Here is a 27,548-nt window from a genome sequence, read left to right as displayed (position 1 = left end):
GCACGAAACTTGAAATCTAACAAATGAAATGGTCTGGAAATGTTACTCGCAGCTTGCTTTTACGCAGCGAGCACAGAGGAGCATTTTTGAACCGACACTTTTCAGATTTGCGCTCGAGAAAATGCGAGGCATACCGCATTATTTGAAAGTGAACGCTGTGAAGCTCCATCATAAAATATTTCTTTTTATGATTTTTTCGTTTAAGGCAGAGGTTTCCAAACTTTTTGCTATCGCGGCACCTTTTGGAAATATCATAAATGTCGCGGCGCTCCAACTTTTTTTTTACAAAGAATTATAGTGATTACAACACTATCAGTTCCGTGTGAAGAATTAGCATACATTTAAATTCACAAATGAAAAAAAGAACTTTAAGTTCCAAATTTTAAATTCATATTGTGAAAAAAGCGTCCAATGGCGTATTTCCATATAACTAAAAAAAAAATAAAAAAAATGCTTTTTAAAGTAAATTTGGTTAAAAATTCGCAAAAGCTTACAAAATTTAAAATTTCTGAAGAATTGGCTTTTTAAGCGATGTTGAGATAATTCCATATTCTGAATCTGCACGCCAAACTGAGCCGAAATCCAAATTTTCATGAATTTTGGAGCCCGGGAACCTATTTAAAAATCAATTCGAAGTTTGTATGGGAGCGATTTGTCGAATCACCCCTCGTCGGATTTTGTACTGGGCGGAGCTGTCAAGCAGTTGCCCAGCTGTCAAAAGGTGATTTGAATAAATCTTTTTGAAATTGATTTTAGGTATCAAAACAAAGTTCTAAAAATCTGAAAAAAATCATAGAGGCTTAGAAAAAGGTGCTCTTTCGTTTAAAAATATAAAATCGTTGAATTTTTCTAAATTTAAAAACCCAATTGCAATGCAAAACTTATAATTTGGTAAATATATATACTTTATTTATCAAATTTTGGGAAAATCAATAAAATATAAACATGCATTTTAGGAACTTATCAGGACGCTTGACAGTGACGAAGAGGAGTCATTTATTCGTATTCGTGCAAGAGGGTCACAACTCAAAAAGGGGGATTTCGGAATCATGCACGAAATCAAAAACTAGAGCACTTTTTACAATAAGATGAAGAACCAACCTACGGCTGAAAATCTGAATAGTCAAGACGAAAAAAATACGATAGTGACACGCAAATTTTTCCATTTTCAAAAAAAAAAGGTCCAATGGCTGTAAATTTTTGCTCCATGGTTCAAAATATATGATCAGTTTTTCGAACTTTCTGTAGAATAGCCCGATCTTTTCCAAATTCAGACTTTCGATACACTACTAGTTGATCAACTAACAGTGGACATTTCAGAATATTTCATACACTTTCCAAAAAGTTACAGCTAGTTGAACATTTTTTTAGAAGTAAAGATTTTGCTTGTCTCGATTATTTTGTGAGTAAAAATCGAGGTAAAAATGTCGTTCAGAAACGTTTAGGAGATTGACAGCTATTACTCCGAAAAGAACTTTGAAAAGGATCCTTCAAATATTTACTTCAAAATACAAGCTACAGGAATACCTCGATTTAGTGGACATTTCAATTTTCAAAATGTCTTTAAAATCGAATTTTACATGAAATCGAAGCAAGATTTTTTTTATTTCAAATGTACCAATGTACCAAAACATATAAAAACTGCATGACAACTGTGTTTTCGATAAAAGGCTCGGAGTTTTTGGCATATATTAGAAATTCTAGCCAAATCACAAATAAGCTACTATCTCGCTAGTTTGTTATGGTCGATTTTTTTTACTCCAAAAATATGAATGGCTGATTCAAAAGCCAATATTTTGAGCAATGGAAAAACACAATAACGTTATTTTCATAAATGTGGAGTGGACCTAGTTGGATGGTTAGAACACGTGACTATCACGTCGAGGACCTGGGATCGAATCCCACTCCCGACGAACTCACAAAATGTAACTTCTTCCTTCAGAAGGGAAATAAAGCGTGGGTCCCGAGATGAGCTAGCCGAGGGCTAAAATTCTCGTTTATAAAGATAAAAAAATATTTGCATAAATGTCCCAAAAAATTCAAAAAGTTCGGAAATTCATTCAGGGATTATTTTGAAAATGTCTCCGAGGATTTATCTTGAAATTCCTTTATGAATTCCTTCACAAATTTTCCTTTACGATTTGTTTCAGAAATTCCTCCAGGAATCCCTTCTAAAATCCCTCAAGGGAAAATTGGAGTTTCATTGCAAGCCAGAGCGTGGCTTATCGGTTGTGTTGTATTTGCCAAACGATATTTCTGAACGACTTGAGTAGGTTTTTACCGCTATCTACTCGGACGCCTTTTGTTGCAATTTTGCGGTGTTAAATAAAAGTAAGTGAACCCAGAATTTTCAACTTTATTGTGACGATCTCCGAAGAAAATTTCGCAAATCAAACCATCCTGCTACAGAAAATCTTCCATATGTTCCTCCAGAAGTTTCACAAAGAATTCTTTTATGAAATCTGGCATAAATTGCTTCACCAGTTCCTCCATGAATTTTCATAAATCATTTCAGAGATGGTTTGAGAAATTTGCCCAGGGATTACTTCTGAGATTCCTCTGGATATTTATTCAGAAATTTCTCTAGGCATTCGTTTGGAGGATTCATTGGAGATTCCTTTAGAAAATCTACCAAAAATTTCTTCAGACATTCTTCTAAAAAGTCTTTATAAAAAGAATTCCAAAAACGAAAAATTTCCTAACGGAATATTTCAAAAAATCTTCCATGGAATTATCCAAAAATTTTCTTCAGGGATTTGTTTAGAAATTCCTCTTTTTCTACAAATTCTACAAAGAGTTCTTCTGCTTTTATCCTTGAATTTGAGCAGAAATTCATCCAGGGATTGTTTTAAAAATTCGTCCAGGGATTCCTTCAGAAATATGTTTACACAATTGTTCAGAAATTTCTACAGAGAAGTCTCTAATAAAACATTCAGTGGTGGAATAGTTGGGCATTTTTTTATTATCGTACAAATTGGACCGAAGGGTCTTAGATTTTCATGAAACTTTTTCCACAGGCAGGGCTCATGGATGTATGAACCAAAAAAAAATGAGAAAAATTCAGGGTTGCCAATTTTTCCGGAAAACTCAGGTGGAAATGTTTGGTTTTCCCCTGACACTAATTACTATGGAAAATCATAACTCAAGAACGAAGCATCGTAGAAACAAAGTTTTTTAATGAAAACGAAAGCAAATTTTCTTAGGAATTCAAAAAAAAATGAAGTAGAAAAAGATTTCCACATAATTTTCCACCGATGCTTCGTTCTTGAGTTATGATTTTTTCAAGAAAGTAGTGTCAGGGGAAAACCAAAAATTTCCACCTGAGTTTTCCGGGAAAATAGGTAACCCTGAATTTTTCTCAATTTTTTTTGTTCATATATCCATGAGCCCTGCCTGTGGAAAAAGTTTCATGAAAATCTGAGACCCTTCGGCCAAAACCCGTACGGTAATAAAAATAAATCCCCAGTTTCTAAAAATTCCACAGTTTTCAGAAAATGTTTCAACAGTTCCTTCAAAATTTTGTACAGTGACTAATTTGAGAAATTCTTCCAAGGATTTCACCAGAAATTTCCACTGCAATTTCCAATTTCTCCAGAAATCCCACTAGGGATTCCTCCAGAAGTTTCACAATTTCTGTCAGAAAATCTTCCTGAGATTTCTTTATAAATTCCTCCAGGGACTAAAATAATGTGTGAGATCCATTCGGGATTTTTTAAGGCATTCTAATAGAAATTGCCCCAGGGGTTCCTTCACATCTTTTTCGAGAGATTTTTTCAGAATATCTCCCATGACTTTATTGTTAAATTGACTAATAATTTCTTCAGGAATATCTCCAGATTTTCCTCCAGAGATTTTTTCACATTTTTTAAGGAATACTTCGAAAAAAACTTTCACAGATTTTTCGATAGTTCTTTCATGAACCTTAGCAGAAATTCATCCTAGGATCTATTTTAATTTTTTTACGAGTTCATGGAAAAAATATCCCAGGGATTCTTAAAGACGGGCTTGGTGGTGTAGTGGCTACCGCTTCTGATTCATATGCAGAAGGTCATGGGTTCAATCCCTGACCCGTCCCTTTCATCCTACTTTGAATCTTTCTATCCACTTCCTCTCTCTCTCTCTCTTCTCTATATATACAACTCATGTATATTCATATGTTCATAGCCATCGCTAGAACCAGAAACGATTTGGAAAAAAGTCGTTTCCCTCCCTTTCAATTTCCACTGTGTATAACGCCTACAAGTTATGCAACCAAAGCGTGCTGTGCCGCTTGACCTTATTCACCTCATTCACCACACAATCTATCACCTTACGAACACTATAAAATAACCCCATATCCATGGATCGCATCACCGACCCAACGGTGACTCCCAGATCTCCCATCCTTTCAGTCTAACAAATACCCCAGTCCGTGCTGGTTGTGGGGATGCAGAGGTGATCTCGGTCTTTAATAGCAACAACCAGCACACTCTAACATTCCTTTCCCTTCCCAACTGACTATAAGGACGTGGCCGGCGCCGTTATTGATCCAAAATGTATGAGCTGCTAGAATTGCACTTTGAGAATAAAGGGAGTGTCCCAGCCCCTTATTCATTTGGATCTCAGTGCAATTGCTACCAGCTCAGATCAATCACGGAGGAGCAACCATTGACATGTATAGTCAGATTTGATCGTTTGATCGTTTGATCGTTGAAAATATCCCAGGGATTCTTAAAAAAAAAACTTCAGGGATTCATCCAGGACATCCTAGAGAAATTCGGTCAGAAATTCTTCCATAAAATCTTTTAGGGATTCCTTTAGACTTTAAAATGTCTTCCAGAAATTTCTACAACAACTTCTTCAGAAAGTCTTGCACGGATAGTTATTGCAAGGGTTCCTTTTGAAAGAATTTCTTTCAAAGAATCGTGGATAGATTTTCCAGAAATTCATCTACGAATTTCTTCAGATTTTTTTCATGGAAAAATAAGTGATTTTACTAAACATTCATCTAGAAAACCTTCCATTAATTCCATTTCTCACAAATAGTCCAAGTCCAAGCAACTGAAACTACACTGTGCTTGCGCTATATATGACGAGCGAAGTTTTTGGGTAGTGTTCAGGGATGCCATATATACAGACATTTTTTCAAGTCATTTGAGGGGGTTAGAAGCAAAGGGGTGTAAGTGACAAAAACCTACTTTCGAGCAAATGAGGTTTAAAGTTTTTGACCAATTTTTCATCCCATACAAAATGTATTGAGCTTCAAAATCAGCCCTCTTTTGTCTGATTTATTGCAATTTTTCAAACCATCGTAGAAACAATCTTAAAAAAGTTCATGAAAGCTTGAAATCTGGAGAATTTTATGATATGCTCAGCTCAAAATCGACGAAATGGTCACTTACACCCCTTTGATTCTGGGCCCCTCATTTCTCTTCAAGTAATTGCTCCAAGGGTTCCTTTAGGTTTTTTTTTTTCTACAGAGTCTTACAGAGATTTTTATAAAGAATTTTACGGAAAAGCTGAAAGATATTCTTGCAAAAATACACTCAGAGATTTCATCATAAATTCCGCCGTGTATTCTTCTATGTGCTTTCTCAGAAATTCTTCCAAGATTTCCTCCAAGCGTGTCTCTAGGAATTTCTCTATGGATTCAACCAGGAATTCATTAAAAAAATGTTGAGGATTTTTATTGAAGGATTTCTACAGGCCTTTTTTTTCAAAAATATCTCATGAGGTTTTGTAAGGTTCGTCAGGGGTTTCCAGGTGTTTCTTCCGATGTTCCTCCTGGACTTTCTCCAGAAAATCCGTCTATGGATTCTTAAAATATTCCCGTTTTTTTCAGAAATTCTTTAAGGAATTTTCTTTAGTTTATTTAATTCATTCTGAAATTTCTTCAGCAATACTTTCGGAAGTATCTTGAGACTTCTTAAAAAATTACTGCAAGAATTATTTCAGAAATTTCAGCAGGGATTAATTCAAAAGTTATTCCATGGATTCTTTCAGAAGTTGTTCCATCAGTTCCTTCAAGAGTTGCTCAAGCAGTTCCTTCAGAGAATGCTCCAGGAATTCATCCATGGGAATGTACCAGTGAAAAGGCATTGAAATCAGGTTACCCTGACTAACTAGCTCTGATTTGACCATGACAGCACTGGAAAAAAAATATCACACATCTTGTCAGTAATCTGCCGAAGCATTACAATGACCTTTTTATGGAATTTATTACAAATTTTGGAACTCAAGCAAGCGGAATACACGCCAAGATAGTACATATGTGAAATCTACCAAAAATGTCAGTAATATATTACCATACTCGGTGAGGAAGTCATAAGCAATCTTGAGAGCAGATTGTTAGAAGGAAAAGTCTGGCATTTGGGCAGTTTGCATACATCCTCCAAAAATGATGTAATTGCCAAGGGACCTGTAAAAAATCCAAAAAATCATCCCATATACTCTGCTCATCGTCAGTCAGAAAAGGAAGATGAGATTAAGGTGAATATATGCAACTAAGTATGTCATGAAGTATGCTTTGGCACTATTATGGGTGCTCCACAAAACAGTTTTTTGATATGAAGTGTTCTGCGTTTCAAAAGGCTGAAAAGCCTTGCATCATAAGTCACCATGTTTTAACAGATATGATATTAAAAATTTTAGCATTAATAATGTAAATGAAATCGAGGGTACACTAAATCAAGGTATACCTGTAGTGATGATGGTGGTTGATGATTGAATAATCAATAATGCCTTGTTAACCCTCAAGAATATGCTCAATAGCAAAACTTGTACAACACACATTGAACTTATATTTCAAAAACATATTGAAAAACAAAACGTACCAAGACATTTTTAGAGTTTTGAACTTAAATTTACTAAAAATAGTTATTTATGTAATGAGTTGCAAAAAGTTGATTTTTTTCAGCACGAGTCGTACATTTATGCAACGAGGCTTGCCGAGTTGGATAAATACGAAAAGTGCTGAAAAAATCGAGTTCCATACAAAATTTTATGCAATGTTTTTTTCATAATGCAACCCATTTGAGTTGCATAATATTCATAATGCAACTCAAATGAGTTGCATTATGAACATTATACAACTATTTTTCATTATGCAATTCTTTTCCGTTGCATAATGAACCAGTTCGGAAAAATTGGCCATTATTATACCAAAATGAGTTATATAAAATTTAAATTATGATACTGAATTGCATAAAAGAGTTTTATTTTACACTAGCAGTCCCGGCAAACGTCGTCCTGCCTGCCTACTCTGTTTTTTGACACCCGGTTCCATGAAGAAATGCCCCTCAAAATGGATTTTCAGATTTTCCTGTTTTTCTTGCCTTCCCGGTCACTTTTTCTAATAATTTTTTCGTACGAACATGTCGGAGCCCTGGTGGAATGCAACAGTGAAAGAATCATGTCGATCTGTTGACCCGTTCCCGAGCCTATTCGTGACATACAAACTCCATTCCATTTTTATTTATATAGATAAGGAAACGTCTTTCAAAAATACTCAATGCAGTTCGGTGGAGTAGTACTAGATTTGTAATAATGAGCTGAATTTTTGTATGGTGAGAAGGTAAATGTTTCTGTGATGAAATATTATATAATGCGTGGATATTATGATATCATGTCTAATTTGATGCTGTTTGAACAAAAGATTGGGTTAATGTGGGAAGTGGCAAGAAATGGAGAGAATAACAACACAGTAATCCAAAGTTTTGTACAAACAGAAACAAATTAAGAAAAACATCATAATATCTACGCTTTTTGTATAGTTTTATTGCAGAAACTTAGAATTTACCTTCTCGTCATTCAAACATCTAGCACATTACTACAAATCTGGTATTTCACCAAACGCGCCCCATTGCGAATTTCTGTTCCAATTCAAATCATTCAATGAAAATTCCCTATCCCAAGATCACAACTTTTCCTCCCCTTCCGCACTATTCAGGAGAACGCTGTAGGTGTCACTATCCCGACAACAGGCAGGACTCTTCCACTTCCTAATCACACAACATTCCCCACTTTTCTTCATCACTAAACAGAAACTTTCTTCCAAGAAATATCTTCGCACCGCGCGTCCTCATCACACTTCTTCTCACAACACTCCGCTTCCGTGCGGCACGCACTCTTCACCCCCTCGATAGGATTCGACTTGGCTCTTCACACTTAAAATAAAACTTCTCTCTACTACTCCCTATACCACTAGAGGTACTACTAGTTAGAGGCGTGTGTACTTTTCTGGTGGGGAGGAAGGACGACACTTTTTATTCCACTCCTGCTCTTGTGCTCCTCAACGTTCGTTTTGTTCCTCTTTTTTTCTTTTACTTTCTCTCGTGGAAGATCTAAGGCACATGCGTACCGACCGACCGTTGTCAGTAGACTGAGCTTGACGAGGTCAGAAAATTTGTGTTTTAAAAAATCATCACAAAAACACCGCGCGCGCCAGTAGCAAGCAGGAGCAGCAATAGCAACAGCAGGAGCACCACACAAGAGTATAGTAGCGACAGTCCACTCGAGTTACTACCGCAACTGACTGACCGACTAACTGGCTACAGCCAGGAGCCGCGCGCCGCCCCAGTCAGCAGCCGTTATGGAGAGATAGGAAAGGAACAGCACGGTCCAACCAACGGACAACGGACGAACGAACGCGCGCGCTCTTGGGGCTGGGTTGGTAGACGCACACGTTGTCGTCGGTTGGACGGTCCTACGCGGCTGCGGTGGCGGTGTTGCTCTGATTATACAGTGCTTTTCGTGAGGGTGTGATCAGTTCTGAAAATGAGAATTTCGGCGGAATCTAACTGGGGGAAGATAGTAATCAATAATTCTATAAACTATCCATTTAGTGGATTTCCAAATGTCGTGATATTTGTTAAATTTGTAGTTCAACGAAAATGTTAAAACGTTTTTATTTTACTTGAGGAAGGCACCATCCCTAAGAGCCGAAGCGTTGGGTAAACAAAAAACCCGTTTTAAGAATAAAGACTGCGTAGCCACTAAAAGTCTCCATTAGGGATGAACATTTTTAAGATAGGGTGGTCCACATAGTCCAGATATAGCACAACTTAAATTTGTGTTTATCGACTGAAAGATATTTATTTTAGTTAACAGAAAAAATATGAAAACATCCAAGTTTGTTAATGTGCAATACCTACACTCCCGATCAATTCCATTGGTAATTTATTCTCCAAAAAAATCTGAGAATTTCTTTGAGAATGTCTTCGATAATTCCATCTGTATATTTTCGTTTTTTCTTCGATAATTTTTTGAGAATTTTTTTTATCTATGACATTCGGAATTCATCCGACAATTTTTTTTAGAACAATTTGTCTTTCGCCAATTTTTTTGTTAATTCCTGCTGTGATTCCTATGGGAATTTCTTTGAGATTACTTCAGTGAAGATATTAGGAATTCTTGCATCAGCTTACTTGTTTAAAAAACCTCTCTAGGAATTTTATCTGCTATTCCTTTGAAAATTTTTCAGTATTTTTTTAGGAACTTCTTCGATTAGTACTTTGAGAACATATTCGGAATTTATTTTGGGAATTCCTTCGGCAATTCCTTTGAAAAGACTGTGTATCAAAAGCATTTTGTTTTATCATGATGCGTGTACTCAGTACGTGACACGACCGCTCCCGGGTGAATATGCCACTTTCAAACTTTCAAAATTTTCATGCATTGTACCTTAGCTGTTTTTAAGTTGAAAATACGTTCGTGTTGTCGTACTCAATATTCAACAACAAGGTGGTCCTTTGAAAATTTCAATTTTTTGGGAAATCCTCTGGAAGCTGTTTCGACAACTCCTTTAGGAATTTATTTGGCATTTTTTTTCAAACCTTTATCTGCACATCTTTCAAATTTTTTTTAGAGAGTTTCTTTGCCAATTATTTTAGTGTTTCTTTTTTCAAGCATTTATTAAAAATAATTTCAGCATTTTTTTAGCCTTTTTATTTATTTCTCCAGTAACTCTTCCGGCAAATCCACTCGTAGTTCATTCTCCAAAAACTCTGCAATTTTTTCGCAAAGTTTCTTTGAATACATCATTGGTAATTCTGCATTTCTCGGGTTTTACTTCGGTAATTTTTTTGAGATTTTTTTTGACATTCGGGACTCCTTGTTTCTTTCAGCAATTTCTTTGTAAACTCTTTCGTTAATTCTATTGTAAATCTCTGCTGTGGTTCCTATGAGAATTCCTACACCAAGTTGGAAGGGGGTGTTTGTGATTTTGTGACGAAGTGTGACGATAGTGGGGGTAAGGGTTCATGATATGCTACGTAGCTTTCTACTAAGCTTAATAAAAATTTTACTTGCTTTAAGTATTTAACCCACTAAACAAAACAATAAAAAATAAAATGAATAATATATTGCATGATCTATTTTTTTCCATCAGATTAATGTAAATAACAAATAATGGACATAAATGCCGGCTTCTTTTCATAAGACATAGGGAATCGCACCACTTGGGCGGTGGTTTCTATTTTCGTCTGTTTTTCACTATAACTCAAATTTGAATCAATTGACACAGTTTTTGGAATGCGGTGAGATAGGCATAGTATCTACCCGTGTACAACATTTCAAGTCAATTGGTTCAAAATTGACTGAGTTATAGTGGAAAACAGACGAATATACAAGCCACCGCCCAAGTGGCGCGATACCCTACTGCTATCGGACGCAACAGCTGTATCAGAGAAAATGGTTTTGGAATCATGCGTAAAAAATAATGTGTATGAAAATCAATTTCGCTCAAATGCTTCTCACGACCAATACTTTGCTGCTTGCTATAGGGCACTGCACGCCGCTAAGGTTGCAAAGGAAACATTTTCTAAGTTTGTGATATTATGGCATTATTCCGGGAGTAACTCATATAGTTTCTAAAAGACTTCATTGAAGAATTCCTCTAACAATTTCTTAATGGGCTCCTCTAGCAGCTTTGTAAGATATTTCTCATGGTGTTCTTTGTAGGTTTCCCCAACAGGAGAAGGATAACATTTTGACAGGGATTCCTACTGGGAATTCCAGAAAAAGCTTCTGGAAACATCCCAAAAGGTTTTGGAAGGAATCCCTCAAAGAACTTCCAGAAGAATTTCAGAAGTAACTCCTGGAGGAATCTTGAAAGGAAAACATAGAGAAATTCCAAAAGAAATCCTGTGAGGAGTTCCTGAAGCAATTCTAGATGGAACTTTTGAAGAAATCATGAATAAACTCCTGAAAGAATCTCAGAAGGAGCTATTTGTGAAGTCTCAGAAGGAACTCCTGGTTCAATTTCCAAAAAAACACGAAGAAATTTCTGAAGTAATCCCGAAAATAACTTTTGGGGAATCCCGGAAGATATCCAGACAGAACTTCTGGTGAAAGAAAATCTTGATGGAATTCCAAAAGGAGTGAATGCAGGGATGCCGGAAAAAGTTCCTGGAAGAGTCCTGGGAAAAAATCCTGGATAAATTCTTGAAGGGAGTCCTCGAGGAATCCCAGAAGAAACTTCCACAAAGAATCCTAAAAAGAACTCCTGGAGGACTCCCAGAAGCAACTGCTGGAGGGGTCTTGAAAGAATGCCGGAGGGGTTTCCTACAGGGATTTCGGAATGAATATTTGAGTGAACTCCTTAAGGGAATCAAGAAGGAACTCCTGGAGGAATCCCGAAAGGGACTTCTTCAGGAAACCCAGAAGGAAGTTTTGATGGAATCTCAAAAGAAATTTCGTTTAAAATCCTCAAAGAGATGTCCGTAGAAACTGCTGGTAGAACAAAGGAGAAGAAAACCTTGAAAGAACTCCCTACGGAAACCATGGAAAAGCTTTTAGGAAAACCTGAATTTTAAAAGAAACTGGCGATCTGAACCTGGCAGTCGGCAATGTTTTTTTTTCTTTCTGTATTAACGAGATTTTTAGCCCTGGGCTATTTCATCTCGGGACCCACACCTTAGTTCCCTTCCGAAGGAAGAACTCACATTTTGCGAGTTTGTCGGGAGTGGGATTCGATCCCAGATCCTCCATCACACCAGATCCGCTCCACAGTCGGCAATAATTTCTGGCTATTGTTGTTTTTTTTTTCATAATATTCGATAATATTCGTTTAACATACAAGTTAAAATTGAAATCAGAACTAAGTTTTGAGTTTTTTCGTTACTTGCTTTTTGACATGAACATTTTGTTGAGGGGGAGGAGGGGTTGTTTAATAAGCTACGCCATTTAAATGGGGTATCCAAATTTGTGACGAAATGCTACGAGGGAGGAGGGGGTATTAAAAATCGCGTAAAAAAAGCTACGTCATTTATGGACGCCCCCGGTTCTTCAGTGCTTTTGTGCCTTTGAAAATTCAAGATGTTGCTTCGTTTTATATTCACCTTAACCTATAATGATATCAGATGTACCTTCAAAAATCAACCCACCAATTTCTTTAGTAGTTGCACTAGTACTGCTCCCCAGAATTGTCATAACAATACAAACGTAGAGTTACATCACAATTTTCTCCTAAATGTTTATTCATCCTTGAAATGATGGTGAGAAATGTCGTTTTGGTACACTCTGATGCATCACAATTTTGTTGTGCCATAAATTGTTGGGACATTTTTTTCCTCTCTTTCCTCTTTGCCTTGCTAATTCGATGTTGTTCATTACAGTTGGTCTTGCCTGCCGCATTGATGTATCCAGCTTATGCAATAAAATAGTGTAATAAACCAAGCATAATGGTTTCATGCTTCATTGCTGATCTTCGTCCATTACTTTTCAAAGCTCTTTCATAAGGGCAAATATTCCTTCAGCAGTTAGAAAATTTTTAATGTTTCCAAATAGTTGTTCAAGCTGTATTATATGCGTGCCTCTCTACTTCAGTGTGCAACATAAAAGCATATTGTCTACATTACGTACAAAAAAAAAAACAAGTGAGCGTTATTTAACAAACGATCACCAATTATACTGTGACTGCAGCTTCTTCTTGCATAGTATTAAACTCAGATCCAGCAATTGTCAATTGTAAGCTGCTAAACCTTCGACAACAGACTTTTCAAAGCACACTGGAAAAACTTGAAATTAATCAATTGGCACAGCATGTTGTTAATTGACCATTTTAGAAACGAATTCGTTCCTGTTTTTTCTCTGTTCAGGACATAACCACTGCGACCAATATTTGATCTTGTGGTATTCGTTCCTGTTCCTAATCACAATTAATGCCAGTTTCTAATTCTTTTTTTTTTAAATGCCAATTTTTTAAATTTCAACAAAAAAAAACAATTCGTATTGAAAACGACTTATGGAATTACTCATTTTTTTTTCAAGTTAGTTTCCTCTTCCTCTGTTTTAGGAATCTGAAGTAGTAAGTTTAGGACCCATATAGCTGAAGTAGTACACGTGAGGGTTTAGCCAATGTTCAGGAACATTTTGTAAATATTTATATCTTCCGTTGGCATAATCATGAATACAGAGTTGTCAATAGGTAGAGAATGCTCCTAGTTAATAATTGTGAAAACAGGCTCTGTTGCAGTTTAAACTTAACGCCAGAAATTGGAATAGAAAGATGAAGAAGTCAGAAGTTTAGAAATTACCCATCAAGTTTCGTGAGAAAATCCTAAAACCAATTTAAGGTTTCAGTAGACGCTTTGCCAAATGTGCAAATATTTGGCTAAATTTGACAAATTTATTTGTCATACGTGTACTGACCAAATAAATTTGCAAAAACATTGTTGTGCAAATATTTGCCTAACTTTGCCAGGGTTAATATTTGCTAATATTTATTACAAATTGAACACTTTCAAGTAAGTCAATATAGCAATTATTTGGCCATGTTTACAACACCGATCAGTACTCGAGTGGCAAACATGTGCAAATAAGAGTTTGCCAATTGTTTGTCACTCGTTTACTGACCACGGTAAGTGTTCATAGGCCTGTGGATAGCAAACATTACATAGGTGTAACAAATTCAATTAAAAGTATATTGTATTGTGAATCCATATGCCTATAGATGTTCATATTACTCTCAGTCATAGCGATAGCATTCACAAGCATCTTCTGAAAACGAAACGTAGGAATGAAAAAAAAAAATCCAAAGACAATATTGCGCGTTAGATTATCGCGCAATAATGTTCAAAATCTCTATTAATAGATCTTCGCCAGTACATCATATCGTGTTCGTGTCTTCTGCAATAAGTGCGGAAAACAGCTAAGGATTGACCGCGCAGAAGATACCGACACGATAATGCAATGTATAATAGGTCGAAAAAAGTAAAATTGGAAGGGACAAAAGTTCTTACCTAGATATTTAAAAAAAATGAGAGAATTTTCATGCAGCATATTATGTTTGATTATTTGAATCCTGTTTCAACTTTTTGTCTTTTGGCCTTTCAATGTTTTGGTTTTCTATCCTTTTAACTTAAGCCGTTTGGAACACAGACATATTACTTTTTGTTCAATTTGTAGTTGCCCATATTTGAGTTTTGTTTTTAAAGCAGATTTGCTGTATAGAGAGTGTACGCTTTAAATATAACATTTCAAAAAGGTGAAAATGCTTGCCGAACCCAACCCTTAATCTCTCCGACGCAATGTGCAACCACTACTGGACGGAGGAAATGCAATTCTTCCCGATAGTGGTTGTTGGTGTCCTGGGAATGATGAGATACGTTCTACAGCTATGGAGGAATATATTGTTTTGAAGAACAGTTACGTCCTTTTGAAAAGTTTATTCACACCATTCTCACTTCTAAAACACATCTTAATTTGTATTTTGTATGAGAACTTATTGGACACGGTGTAATTATCTACTTTACGCAAGTTTTGTGATGATTTGAAGTATCATCGGTAGTTACGGTCTAGTTATATTTCTCAGTGAAAATAGTCAGTGACAGAAAAACAAATGAATAAGTGAGAAAATTCATTCACCAAAATTAGTTTTATTTCGATCCCTCAGTTTAGAATTTTCACAATTCACGTTGATTGAACTCATTGAAAATGAAAATTTTGATCTCTGGTTTGCAATTAGCATTTGTCTTTTTCCAAAAAAAAAAAGATTTTTTACAAGACTGCCTCCAACTGCTCGGTAATGATCACGCTCTAAAGCGCCATATCCTACATTCCAAAATCGAAACAGTCACATGCTTCCGGAAAGCAGTATAGCCGGTATGTGTAGAGGCGTGAACAGCTTGATACCACACGCCGCCTGTGTGGAGGTGTGTAGTTAGTTACTGATCTACTAATGCAAACCAGTCAGGTATAGTGACGTCGCGAGCGCAGTAGCTAAGCGTGGCGCATTCGCTCCCAAAAGGAGCGCTGCTGTGGAGCTGCGATCGCCGCAACGTGCATGCATTATCCGGTATTATTATCGCAAATTGTTCTAACACTAACGGAGTGGCGAGCTTTATTCGAACCGCAACCGACCAACTGACGACGATGACAACAGCGCTCGCTCAGCCATATGTTTGGACGGCATCAATCAATGGACAATGAATGACGACGACGACGAAGTCGAATGGAACAGGAGGAGAAAAGCTTTCACACGCGCGGATTCCGCGAATACAGGGTGCGGCAGGAAAAAATGCGAAAAGTTCAAGGCACTATTGCACGCTAAATTTGGGATATATATGACTATTTTTCCATGACAGTGTATCAGTCAATGTCTATATTCTAGCACTGCAAAATAAAAATAAACATATTTGATGTTTAACATGTGATAATGTAAGCCTAATAAGCGGGTATCAAAAAACTGCGCGCCCAATGGTCATTAAACAAAATGACTATAACAGTAACAAAATTTGCTTAAATTCGATGAACAACCAGACCAAACTGATCCAGAGCCATGTAGTTTCACATACTAGATGAAATAAGTACATATATTTGATGATATTGTAGAGCAAATTAAAAAATTTGTTTTGCCAGATACGAAATTTAGCGACCTGTGTACTTTTCTGCGGTTTAAAAATTTTGATTGTCTTCAGTTTCAGGCGCCGCCCTGTAAATGTTAGTGACCAAAATGGATTTTTTTTTAATTTACTTTTCAGAAAACTAGCCTATTAGAGATCATGGAACGTTGAAACATAGATTGGTTAACGTCAAATGGACGAAAATGAGGTTTGAAGTTGAAAAACACTTTCGCATTTTTTCCTGCCGCATACTGTATGATGCTGATGCCTGATGCCTGCCTGCAGTCTCAGTCTCCGCTCCGGCGATGGATCATCTCTCCGCCTCTGGTGCGAGGTGAACCGAACCGAGTCGACCCGTGTAATGTGTGCGCTATGCGATGAAGGGAACGCGACGCGGTTGTCAGCATGCTGAGCTGACCGGTAGTCATTAGGGGTTGTGGAATGGGGAGGTCTCTTCTATGATGTTTTTGATTTGACGACGAAGATTGATATCATTAGTCGTTGACGGGAATAACTCTCTTTGCGTTATGTGTGAGCGATATGCACTGCTCAATCCGGATTATGATAGGGTGTATCAATTGTAAAAAAGTAGGGTAGACATAACAAAAATCTGTTGATAGCTTACTCAGCGTGCACAGGAACAGATGGACAAATTATGCGTGAAAGTATGGAAATCATCCACAACTCATAGGTACAAGATTTGAAATCACGACAGTACAGTGGTTCCAGCCCCACATGAGGGCGGTCATGAATATGCTTTTCATCAGTTCCCTGATAACACCGAAAAACGTGATACATATTCGCATTCCAAATGCTTTTTCGTATAATTTATCCAAAAGATTTTTTTTTATTCGTGAATTTCAACTTAGGTTAATTCTTCCCACTTTTCCAAAAAGGTCTCACTCACGCTTTTTGATTTACAGAGCCGAAACTCATTATGTTGCACTTTTCTTTTTAAGCTGATTTTTATTAGTAGTAATCTATTGCATACAAATAGTCAAGCAGATATGATATTATAGATATGTATGTATACGGAGGGAAAAACTTTAATAAATTTCTGGGGTATGTGTTAGTTTATTAACCTTCTTAATGCATCAACAACTCGCTAACGTTGTTGTTTAAATTAGGCAGTATACAGTCATCATATTTATGATTGATTGTTTCTTAAATCCTTCAAGCTCAAAATGCTCCAATTGACTTTATTTCAAATACCAAAAGCATGTTTTTGCAACGAGAAATTGTAGATAAATTTATAAAATATCTGTTTTTTTTTTAACTTTTCTAGACAATTAAAAAATTACAAAAAATTAGATATTAGTTTATTATATCGCTGAATAATTTTTTCATGACATCTTCAGAAATTACAAAAACTTTTCCAAAGTTCCAGCCAGAAGTTTCAGTATTTTGGACATTGCTGGGATATGTTACATTAAGCAGACAACTTGTGCACTGTCAGCAACAATCTTAACCAGAGTAACAGTTCAAAAAGAAAAAAAAACAAACTAAATAAGACACCGAGTGCTTCATCTTTTTCCTTACTGGTTCAATGCGGTACGCGTCAGATGGGGCGATGGAAAAGCGAATCTTACTGGTCGCCGGCCGTGTTGAAATGAGACGAAAGTTGACATTCACCCATCGTGCAACAGTCTAGAAGAACATGATCTAGCGGTGAGACTAAAGGACAAACAAATAATATCACCGATTTTTTGTTCCTTATGAGTGGCGAAATTCTCCATAAGTTCCTATTTTCAAGAACTTTTGAGAGATTGCTCTTGAAATCCATCAGCGATTTTGCCAGGAATATTCAGGGATTTCTCCAAGGACAGCTTTTGAGAGGCCTGCAGAGATTTATCTAATTTACCTAAGGATTACTCAAAAGATTGCTCTATCTAAAATTGTCTTTAATTTTGTTACATGATTCCCTCTTACTTAACGCTGGACATATATACTAATGAGCCGAGTGTGTCAAACTTGCACATAATCATAAACCAGGAGGATTCATACTTAAAGTGATATCTAAGAGTATTATGAACAAACTTCTGTAAGAAGCAAAATTCTAAAAATGTCAACCTCTAGCTTTAACATGATTTTCGAAGGGATTTCTGAGGGGTTTCAGAGGCGTTTCTGGAAGTTTCAGGGGCATTTCAGGGGCGTTTCAGGACAGGAGTTCTTTGGAGGTTCAATGGCACTCCAGGGGGTCTCTAGATAATTCAAGAGTTTTCTAGGGGCGTTTCATGGGGGTTTCTGGTAAGTTTCAGAAATTTGAGAGAGGTTTGCGAAGGTTTCCAGTGGCATTTCAGGGAGTTCCACATTCTTCTAGGGATTCCATCATATAATTTTTGCAGCCATTCACCCAGAAAATTTTCCCCAGAATTTTTCAAGAATTCTTGTCGACATTCCATTTTTAGATGAAAGTTCAATTACGTAAGTATAAAATTAGGAATTCCTTCAGAACATCTTTCATGGATTCTGCTGAGATTCCTCCTCTGGGAATTTCTCCAGGGAGTATTCTAGGGCTTCCTGCAGAAATGGCTCGAGAAATTTCCCTGAAATTCCTGCAGATGTTCCTCCAAGAATTCCTCTAGTAATCCCTCCAAAGATTTCTTCGGTGGCTTCTCCTAGGATTACTCTAATTCCTTCTGGGGTCAACTTTGAAATTCTCCGAGGATTATAATCATACAATATACATACATATCATACAGTATAGGGTATCGGGATGCATCTTTGGCATAGTCCCCTCGTTCGGCCTATCTCAACGTTAACCAAAAACTCAAACAAACACGCATAACTGGATATCGGAAAAGCTATGCGGCAAACAACTGTAACATTTCGTTTCAATTTTAGCACTTTGGAGCATCAACATGAATGAAAATGTCACTTTGTTTAGCTTTTGTAGACGCCATGATTCTTCGGCTTAGGGGGTAGTCTATACACATGATCATAAATGACATGATTCTGGAACATTTCGAATTGACTTTTCAATATTTGAACATTTGATGCGACGGCGAAAGACGCTATTTTTAACTTGTATATTTGTTCTCAACGAATAATAAATATTTTACAATTTGAATGTGGGCCGAATATTGAGGACAGTTTTTTCACTATGTACCCACATCTTGGCCCATCAGTAAAATGACGTCAACAACATTACTTGCGTAAGAACCAGAAAGAACGAACGGGAAGAAAGATTTTGTGTACGGTGACTGGAAAAATATAACACAATAACAGGGTTGCGTTGTTTTTGTTAATAAATTAAGAAAGAACTTTAGTTTAAGTAATTTATTTACAGTTTTTTGGAAATTTGGCTCCGAAAATGTAATTTAAAAGTAAGATTGGTGAACAAACAGAGATAATACTTCAGCAGTAATATTGAAAAAATGAGATAATAAGTGGTTCTAGTGCATGGAAAGCAATAGGCCGACGTTGTATCCACTAATAGGCCAATTTTTGTACCATAGACCAACGTTGCATATCATCGCATCGAATCTTTTCAACTTGATTAAGTAAATCCTTGAATATTTACGTTAGTTTACTTCCAATTGGTGAAACATGCATTGCCTAGAGTGTGTAATAGGGTCAACATATTATGTCTAGTGCTATTAATTCATGAGTTATGGTCAAAATTGTCAAGGCGGCTTGCAAATTAGGCCAAGGAATGGTACATATACCCTACAATATCTCTAGAGACTCCTCCAGATTTTTTTTTTCGCAGATACATACCTCCAGTAATTTCCCCAGGGATTCTTTTAGATGCTCCAGAAATTCCTCCAAGCACTTCTTCAAAAGCCCCTCCAAGGATTCCTGTGGAAATTCTAACGAGACCCTCCAGAGATTCATTTCAAAATATCTCCAGGGATTGCTTCAAAACTTTTTCTATTTATTCATGATAGATTTTCTCAATGGACTCTGCATAAAATTCATCCGAAATTTCCAAGTAAACATAAAAAAGGTTTCTTCAAGAATTCTTAAAAAGATTCCAATAAAGATTTAGTAAAAACACAAAAACTTCAAATAATTGTCTTGGAATTGTCAATTCCTCAGGGATTCCTCCAGGGCTTTATCTAGAAATTCCTCAAGACATTTCTCCAGACATTTTTAAAAGATTTATCCAAAAATTCCTCAAGGGATTCTTTAATGAACTCATCGAATGATTTCTGAAAATTGCATTCTTCTGCTTGAAAGTTACTCAATTCCATAATGATAAAATAAGGATTTTTTTCTAGATTTTTTCCAGGCATTTACCGACCAATTTCTTTTGGTATTTGTCAAGAAATACGTCCAGGGATTCCGTTTGAGACTTGAGTTGTCGTCAGAGGTTTCTCCAATCACTACCCGAGGAGTTAATCCAGAATGTCTTCCATAGACCCACCCGCGAATTTGTGTAGAGCTCCCCGTCCAGGTGTCATCCAAGTATTCCTTCAAGATTTCCTTCAGAGTTTCCTTCCGAAGTTTCTGCACAAGTTTTCCAAAGAATGCTTCGAATCCAGATTGACTTTCTATTCTGCAGAATCGTAACTTTTTCTGTAGCTTAGTTGATTATTGTTGAGACTCTATATTGTCAGTTGAATTAATTAAATAAATAAATTAAAGTACCGGACAAGCGATAACAGAGTCGTGGGTTCGAATCCCACCAAAACAAGTGGTATTCTTTTTACAAATGCATCTCTCAATTTGCCAATACGTTTATGTACTTTACCTGAAAATACTTCTAGTTTTTACGTCAACCTTCTTTGAATTTCTTTTAAAATTCTTCAAAACACTTCTTCAGGAACATATTGGACACCGTGATGTTACAACGTTTTGATCCCTTTTCTGTCAGATTTTCCACTATAACTCGTAAATTCGACCATAAACCATCAAATATTTTTACATATTCGGATTCTTTGTAAAATATCCTATAAGTATGATCTGTTGAACAGTTTGTTTTCATTGGGAAAGTATGTTAAAAATGGGAATGAGTAGCGTCACGTTACAACGTTGTAACGTCACGTTACTAATCCCTATTTATAACATACTTTACTAACTGTTCAACCGATCATACTTATTAGAATTTTACAAGGAATCCGAATATGTAAAAATATTTGAGGATTTACGGTCGAATTTACGAGTTATAGTGGAAAATCTGTCAGAAAAGGTGTCAAAACGTTGCAACGTCACGGTAGAATGTGTCATTGACAAATGGATGAAGAAATTTCTAGAATTTCTACAGAAATTTTCTAGAGTTTCTCTAGGGAAATTTTAAATTTCTATGGTGATTTTTTCCAAGGATTTAAACAAAAATTTCTCTGGTAATTTGAACACAGAGTTCCTTGGAAATTTTTCAGCAATTTCTCTAAGAATTCATACAAATTCTCATCGAGAGAGCCCTTCAAAAAGTCTGTCCAGAATTTCTCCAGGAATTCACCCAAAGATTTCTCCAAGAATTCCTTCCGGAATTTTCTATAAAAAATCATTGAGAAATTTCTTCACAAGTTACCTTAGGAATTCATCCAGAATTCTCCAGAGTGTTTAGAATTATGAAATTCCTCCACAAGTATTTCAAGGAATTCTTACAAAAAATTCCAACAGAGGTTCGTTCAAGAACTCCTCAAGAGATAGCTCCAAAAATTACGTTAAGAATTCTTTCTGGGAATCCTTTTAGGTTTCTTTAATTGGCTTCCCCAAGGGTTCTTCTAGGAATTTCTTAAGGCCTTCTTCAAAGAATTCATCCAGAAACGAAACCAAATCTCTGGGATGTTCAAGCAAAACAGTGTACAAAACCCATGTAGCCGATGCGATAAGCGGGTACGGGTATTAAGTACAACTGTGTTAAGAATGACAGGCTCGCGGTCGGTTCAGGAACTTTTCGTAAGAGAAATTTCATTGACTTTCTTGGGTATTGTGTATCTTTGTGGCTACCGATATACCCATGCGAAATTGTCATTGTTAGAGGAAGCTCTCAGTTAATAACTGGAATTGCTCATAGAACACTACGCTGAGAAGCAGGCTTTGTCACTTTTTGGGAGTTACGCCAAAAAAGAAGAAGAAGAAGTTTCCCCCGGGGAGGATGTTAAGTGGGCTTCGGAGGGAACTTAGTGAGTTTCAGTGGGATTGCTGAGGGAATTGAGGTATGTTTCAGGAGGGGCTTAGGAGTGTTTTTAAGCCTTTCATCAGAGCTTCTTCATACTTATGTAGAGATTACTGATCCCTCTGATATTTTCAGAAGTTTCAACACTTGCAATGTTATCTCTATCAACAGTTTCATTGGAATGAATCACATACTATCGAAAAAAAGGTCATGCTATTCTATCACAACGGATTTTTCCATAGTTTGAAGCGCTTTGGCAACTAAGGGTCTGTGTCAATTGGCGAATTAAAATTAATTTTTACTTAAATTTGACAGTTCAACACTTAAACTTGACAGTTCTCCTAAGGAAATAATTATCGAACTGTCAAGTTTACGTGAAAATTAGTTTTAATTCGCCAATTGACACAGACCCTAAGGAAATAAAAAAAAAACAATTTTCCAACGGTGATGACTAGCATTCAACCTCTTTTCATATAGTAAGCATCTAGCAAAGAATAATTGGCTCTTTGAGGTTTAAATTGTATCTAGGGTGCGGGTACCGGTTTTGGCCAGTCTAAGGGAAATCATTTGTATAAAAATATCCAATAATCCTATGAAAACAACCAATGCGTCAAAAGAAAGATTTCAACCTATATTTTGAAGGAAAAATGCAGAAATCATGCCAATACTTGATTTTTGTATTAAAAGTGGCACTGGCCAAAATAGAAGCTCTGCCGCAGTTTTGGCCATATTCTTAAGTTTGGTTTCTATTTTGGCCAATCACGTGTATTTCTTATGGGAGTGGCCAAATTAGAAGCACCCTGGCCAAAATAGATGTATGGGAGCAGATTTTTTAAGGAAATATATTTTTTTCTTACAGTGTTTGATCAATATGTGTGGTTTTCACAGCTGTAATCATATTGTATTAGGTACTAGTAAAAAATAAATTTTCGCCGATTTAGATCGCAACAGGATCAATACCGCACTATGGCCAAAACTCCGGACTGGCCAAAACTGAAGCTTCTACCCTACGCAATTTGTATCAGGTGAGTCGCGGAAACCACGCCTGGTAGCAAAGGGGGTCGCTTACCTCGAATGTTTGGGAACTACGATCTAACTGAAGCAAAGATCATTGGACGTTAAACTGCCATAACCTGCAACACCCAAATTCCTAAATTTCAATTTCCGGGTGGCTTTCTGCTCTCTTGCTTTAATTGGCCATAAGACTGACTGGCGCTGATGCTGTCTGTCGTCGACGGTAGCCCAGATTACCTAGCACCACAACACTGTGCCTGAGTAGTTCAGAAGCCAAACGGCAACCTGACAAACTGGTTCGAGCAACGTTAAATTGTGCCAACAGCGCACAATTATAAAATTCCTTCTCGTCAAATCGATTTCGCGGGGGATTCCGAAATACACAGATCGAAAAAAGAGTGTAAAATTCTGTGATATATAATGCACATGATTGGAGCGTGGAATATCACAGAAGTTTACATGACATATCATGTAAAAGTCATAGAATATCATGTAAACTTCCATTATATGTCATGTAATTCAGCATGACTCTGTGTGTTTACATGACATATAACGTAACTTTACATGATATATCATGTAAACCATCATACCACTAAGTTTACATGACTAAACTGAAGTTTACATGACGTGTAAATCTCATTATTTTTATCTGTGTACATATATGTATTATTGATATAGTTGAGGACAACAGCTGTGTAGTAAAAAACATCACTGTAATGTAAATACGTACCTACTCTGACACCGAATGCAAAATCATGTAAATGATCGTCATTATCGATCAAAGTGAATCCACTCAACGTGGCAATTCAGTATTTTTACACACATACCGGGAAACTCCGTCGTTTGCACTAGTTGAGCATTGCAACGATTACACATGTCATTCTCAAACAGAGAGCTAATCTCCAGTTGATAACGGCAAACCTCACTTCCTCGCGTCACCGTTCGAGCCGCTTCATTCATAAACCATAAGCACTTGTACAATTAATTACAAAGCACTTTGGTCTATAAATAGCCGCAAAAATTCCAAATCCCTTCTTATCACCGGCTTCCCATCGAAATTGATTGCGCCCTCCTCCCATTCATTGCAGCAGTCCCTCATCCCATCATAGTTAGTTATGAAGCTCATAATTACTCTCTCGGAAGAAAACCGACAACTACGAATACGTAACGTGCCAACGTCGAATGGCTTCTTCAGCCTTATTCATCCCAGCTGACCCCTTTCTCACGCCCACCCACCAGTCCGGAAAATCAAACAGACCACGAAGGTTACGACGACACCGCACCTGGGCTGGACCGGTTGGTGGTTGGTAAGGTTCCATTATCCTACCTTGATTCCAAAGGTCACTGCCGCTGCCAGTGCGATATCGCTCGCAACCACACAGTAGATAACATCTATGTAGGTACCAACGCGCCATTGCAAGAACTACCGAACTGTGCTGTGGTCAGCAAGTGCTGCGGTTGGTTTGTGTGACGATGACGGCCAGGCCACTCCAACCGATATTGGAACCATGGATGGGTGCCATTGGGTAGCCCTTTTCCCATTTGGGGAGGGGGGTTTGAAGATGGAGAGGGCTTTGACCCGATTGAAGGTTTAGTAGGTGACGTGTTGTATTTGTGGGTGTGGAATGTTCAACAAGAGCAGCTGACGACGACGGTACGAGGATTACCATTGTTGATACTATTATTATCTTTGTTTGAGAGCTTTCACTGGAGGTTGATCTCGGACGAGATAGACCGAGTATTGCTACAGTAGACCTTCGATAACTGCAAGTAATATGGGTTGTATTTCTACAATTTTACAGTACTGAAGCCCATACCAATGAACTATTCAAATGTTCCAGAATTCCAGAAGTTCCATTAATTTCTGGCAATGATTCAAATGAAACTTTCTCGCTGCTAATGAAAGCTGGAAGAATTTCTTAAAGATTTCTTTGAGCAATGCCTGATATGATGGTATTCCTAGAAAAATCTTCGAAGAAACACATAGCTGACCAAATTCCTGGAGAGTTGCTTAGAAGAATCCTTAGCTGAACTGCTAGAGGAAATGATGCAGAATTCCTGCAGTAGTCCCTGAAATAAATGGCGAAACGCGCGGAGGAATCCCCGAATAAATTGCAAAGGTATCATTGGAGAAGCCTCTTGAGAAATCTGATGGCATAAATTTACCAAATGGAGGAGAACGTGCCTTTGCAGCCGACTTACTGATACCTGATGATACCTGAAAGGAATTCATAGTGGAATGTTCAAAAAAATACTTAGAGGTGTCGTTGGGGAAACCTCTGAAGGAATTCTTGAAGGAAACCTTCTTGAGGAATTCCTGAGAAATTCTTGAAACTCTCTGCACAGTTATCTGGATGAATATCCCGTAGGGATTCTGTGAGGATTCCAGGAGGAATAACTGATAAAATCTTAACGGAATCCTTGGAGAAGCTCCAGGAAAAATTTCTCATTTTATTTTGGTGAATGTAATATTGCGCTAGGAAAAACTGAAGAATTTTGGGGAGGAATCCTTTGAGGAGTTGTCTGAATGATCCTCTGAAATGAAATCTTTGGAGGAATCCGTATCCTTTAGGAATTCAAGGACGAAGCTCAAAAGGTTACAATGATTGTAATTAGGAGGCAGTGTGCACGGTGTGGCTTCGGAGTTAGTTTGGCTTTCTATTCCGTAGAATTGTTACTTGTTCTGTGGCTTGGTTAAAGTTGGTTAAAGCGACAGTCTAGCGGATACTGTTGAAAATTTCTAAGAATTTGGTGGAATCGCTGAATGATTTCTTGGAGAAACGTCTGTATGATAATTTTTGAGGAATTTCTTGATTAATTTTTGTGAAATTCTTCGAAAAATTTCTAAATGAATTTAAGGAGAAATTACTTGTTGAATTTCTAGAGGATCCCTTGTAGAAGCCACCGAAGAAACCTTTAGAGGGATTTGTAGAGGAATTTGTGTAGAGTTCTCCGAAGAAATCCCTGGAGGATATTTTACTAACTATTCCTCCGAAATTTTACATAATATTATGTCAGAAAATCTTGCATGGATTGCTTCAAAAATCCCTACATGTTTTTTTTTTTCAAAAATCCTTTGGTGATTACTTCAGACATTTTTTGAAAGATTCCTCCACAAATTTCTCCAACGATTCTTTCAAAAAATCTTGTTAAGAAACTCTGCCAGGAATACCATTGAAGATTTGTGTGAGAATTCCTCCATGAATTCTTCCAAAGATGCCCTTAGAAAATTCATTGTATCCATAGTACCCCAGAAATTAATTTAGGAACTACGGGATAAATGACCCATAAAAGCTTAAAAATCCCAGAAATGACAAATAAACCAACAATTTGAGAACTCCTTCATAAAACCTTCCTTGGATTTCTTCCTTTTGAAATTGCTTCAGAAATTTCCGGACATTTTCTTTCAGAATTTCTTCTAGAGCAGGCTTTCTCAAACTTCTTGACTCTAGCTAGATGATCCTCCAAAAATTTACCTAAGAATTCCTCTAGAAAACCTAGCATGGATTTTTTTGGAATCTGTCCCGAAATTTCTTCCGGAATTTCGCTTAGAATTCCTTCTTAAAATCTTCGACATTCGTATTTACAAACTCTTCCAGTTCTAGTCTTCGGCAGAAAATCTCCCATTGAGATACCCGAAAAATTTTTTAATGAGATTTCTCAATCAATTTGTCTAAGGATTTCTTAAAATAAATCTTCTACTTTTTTCCAAAATTGCTTCATGAATTCCTACAAACATGACTCCATTTAAACATTCAAACTCAAAATCTATCATGATTCTATTCAGAAACTCCTCCAGCGAGTTTTTTTTTCAGGAATTCATCCAGAGATAGTTTAAGAAAATTCTCAGGGGATTCCTTAAAGAATTACTTTAAGAACTCTTTTGGATACATTTCGAAAGGTTCCTGAAACTCCACCAGGGACTGTTTTAGAAATTTTAGGAGATCCCTCGGAGAGATTTTTTCAGAATTATACGTAAAGATTCCATAACAAATTCCTTTATTTATTCTTTTAGTAGTTACTACAGAAAATCTTTCAGAGATTTCTTTAGAAATTCGAACAGGAATATTTTCAAGAAGTCCACCTCTTTGGTGTAGCGGTTGCGCTGGGAAATCCCGCAGGAATCTGTCCAATAATTTCTTTAAGGACTCATATAGCAAATCCTGCAGGAATTCTTCCAGAGTTTGTTGCATTATATCATTCAGGCAGAAATTCATCCAGAGCTTCCTGCAGATGCTCGTACAGAGAATCCTTCAGTATTTAATTATATATTCTACTGTGAAATTACTAAGATTTTTTCCACGAATCATTTAAGGAAATTATTCAGAAACATTTCTTAGAAACTTCTACGTTTACAGATACTCTAGGAATATTTTTAAAAAATCCACCAGAATTTTGTTAAAGGATCTCTCCAATAATATTTCGTAAATTATCCTAAAAATTCTTCCACCAAGGGTTCGCCAGGTATTTATCCTGAAAGTTCTTCAGAAACTCCTCCTGGCATTCTTTCAAGAATTTTCCTGGGATTTCTTCAGATATTCTTATAGAGATTCATCCAAAAGTACTAACTGAGATTTCCATACTAAACATTTCACCTGGAATTCCTACCTTTAAAAAATCTGCTGAATATCCTTCAGAAATTTCTT

At 36.8% G+C, this 27,548-nt stretch overlaps 1 protein-coding gene across 8 annotated transcripts in view; it reads right to left on the bottom strand.

Annotated features, from left to right (window-relative positions):
* Positions 1-27,548, bottom strand: part of LOC109621844 (P protein) — a 284,696-nt gene that overhangs the window by 61,509 nt on the left and 195,639 nt on the right. The window contains exon 1 of one of the 8 annotated variants that reach the window (XM_029871104.2): positions 8,214-8,349. The exons of the other annotated variants lie outside the window; for them this stretch is intronic. The gene's annotated coding sequence lies outside the window, so the exon portion shown is untranslated. Of the gene's footprint in view, positions 1-8,213; positions 8,350-27,548 lie in introns of those variants that run through there. 8 annotated transcript variants of the gene reach the window in all.

Source organism: Aedes albopictus, chromosome 2 (assembly GCF_035046485.1).
Source record: "Aedes albopictus strain Foshan chromosome 2, AalbF5, whole genome shotgun sequence".
NCBI classification, from domain to species: domain Eukaryota; kingdom Metazoa; phylum Arthropoda; class Insecta; order Diptera; family Culicidae; genus Aedes; species Aedes albopictus.
Note: the sequence above shows the minus strand (reverse complement) of the source record. Positions and strands in the feature narration are given on the sequence as shown.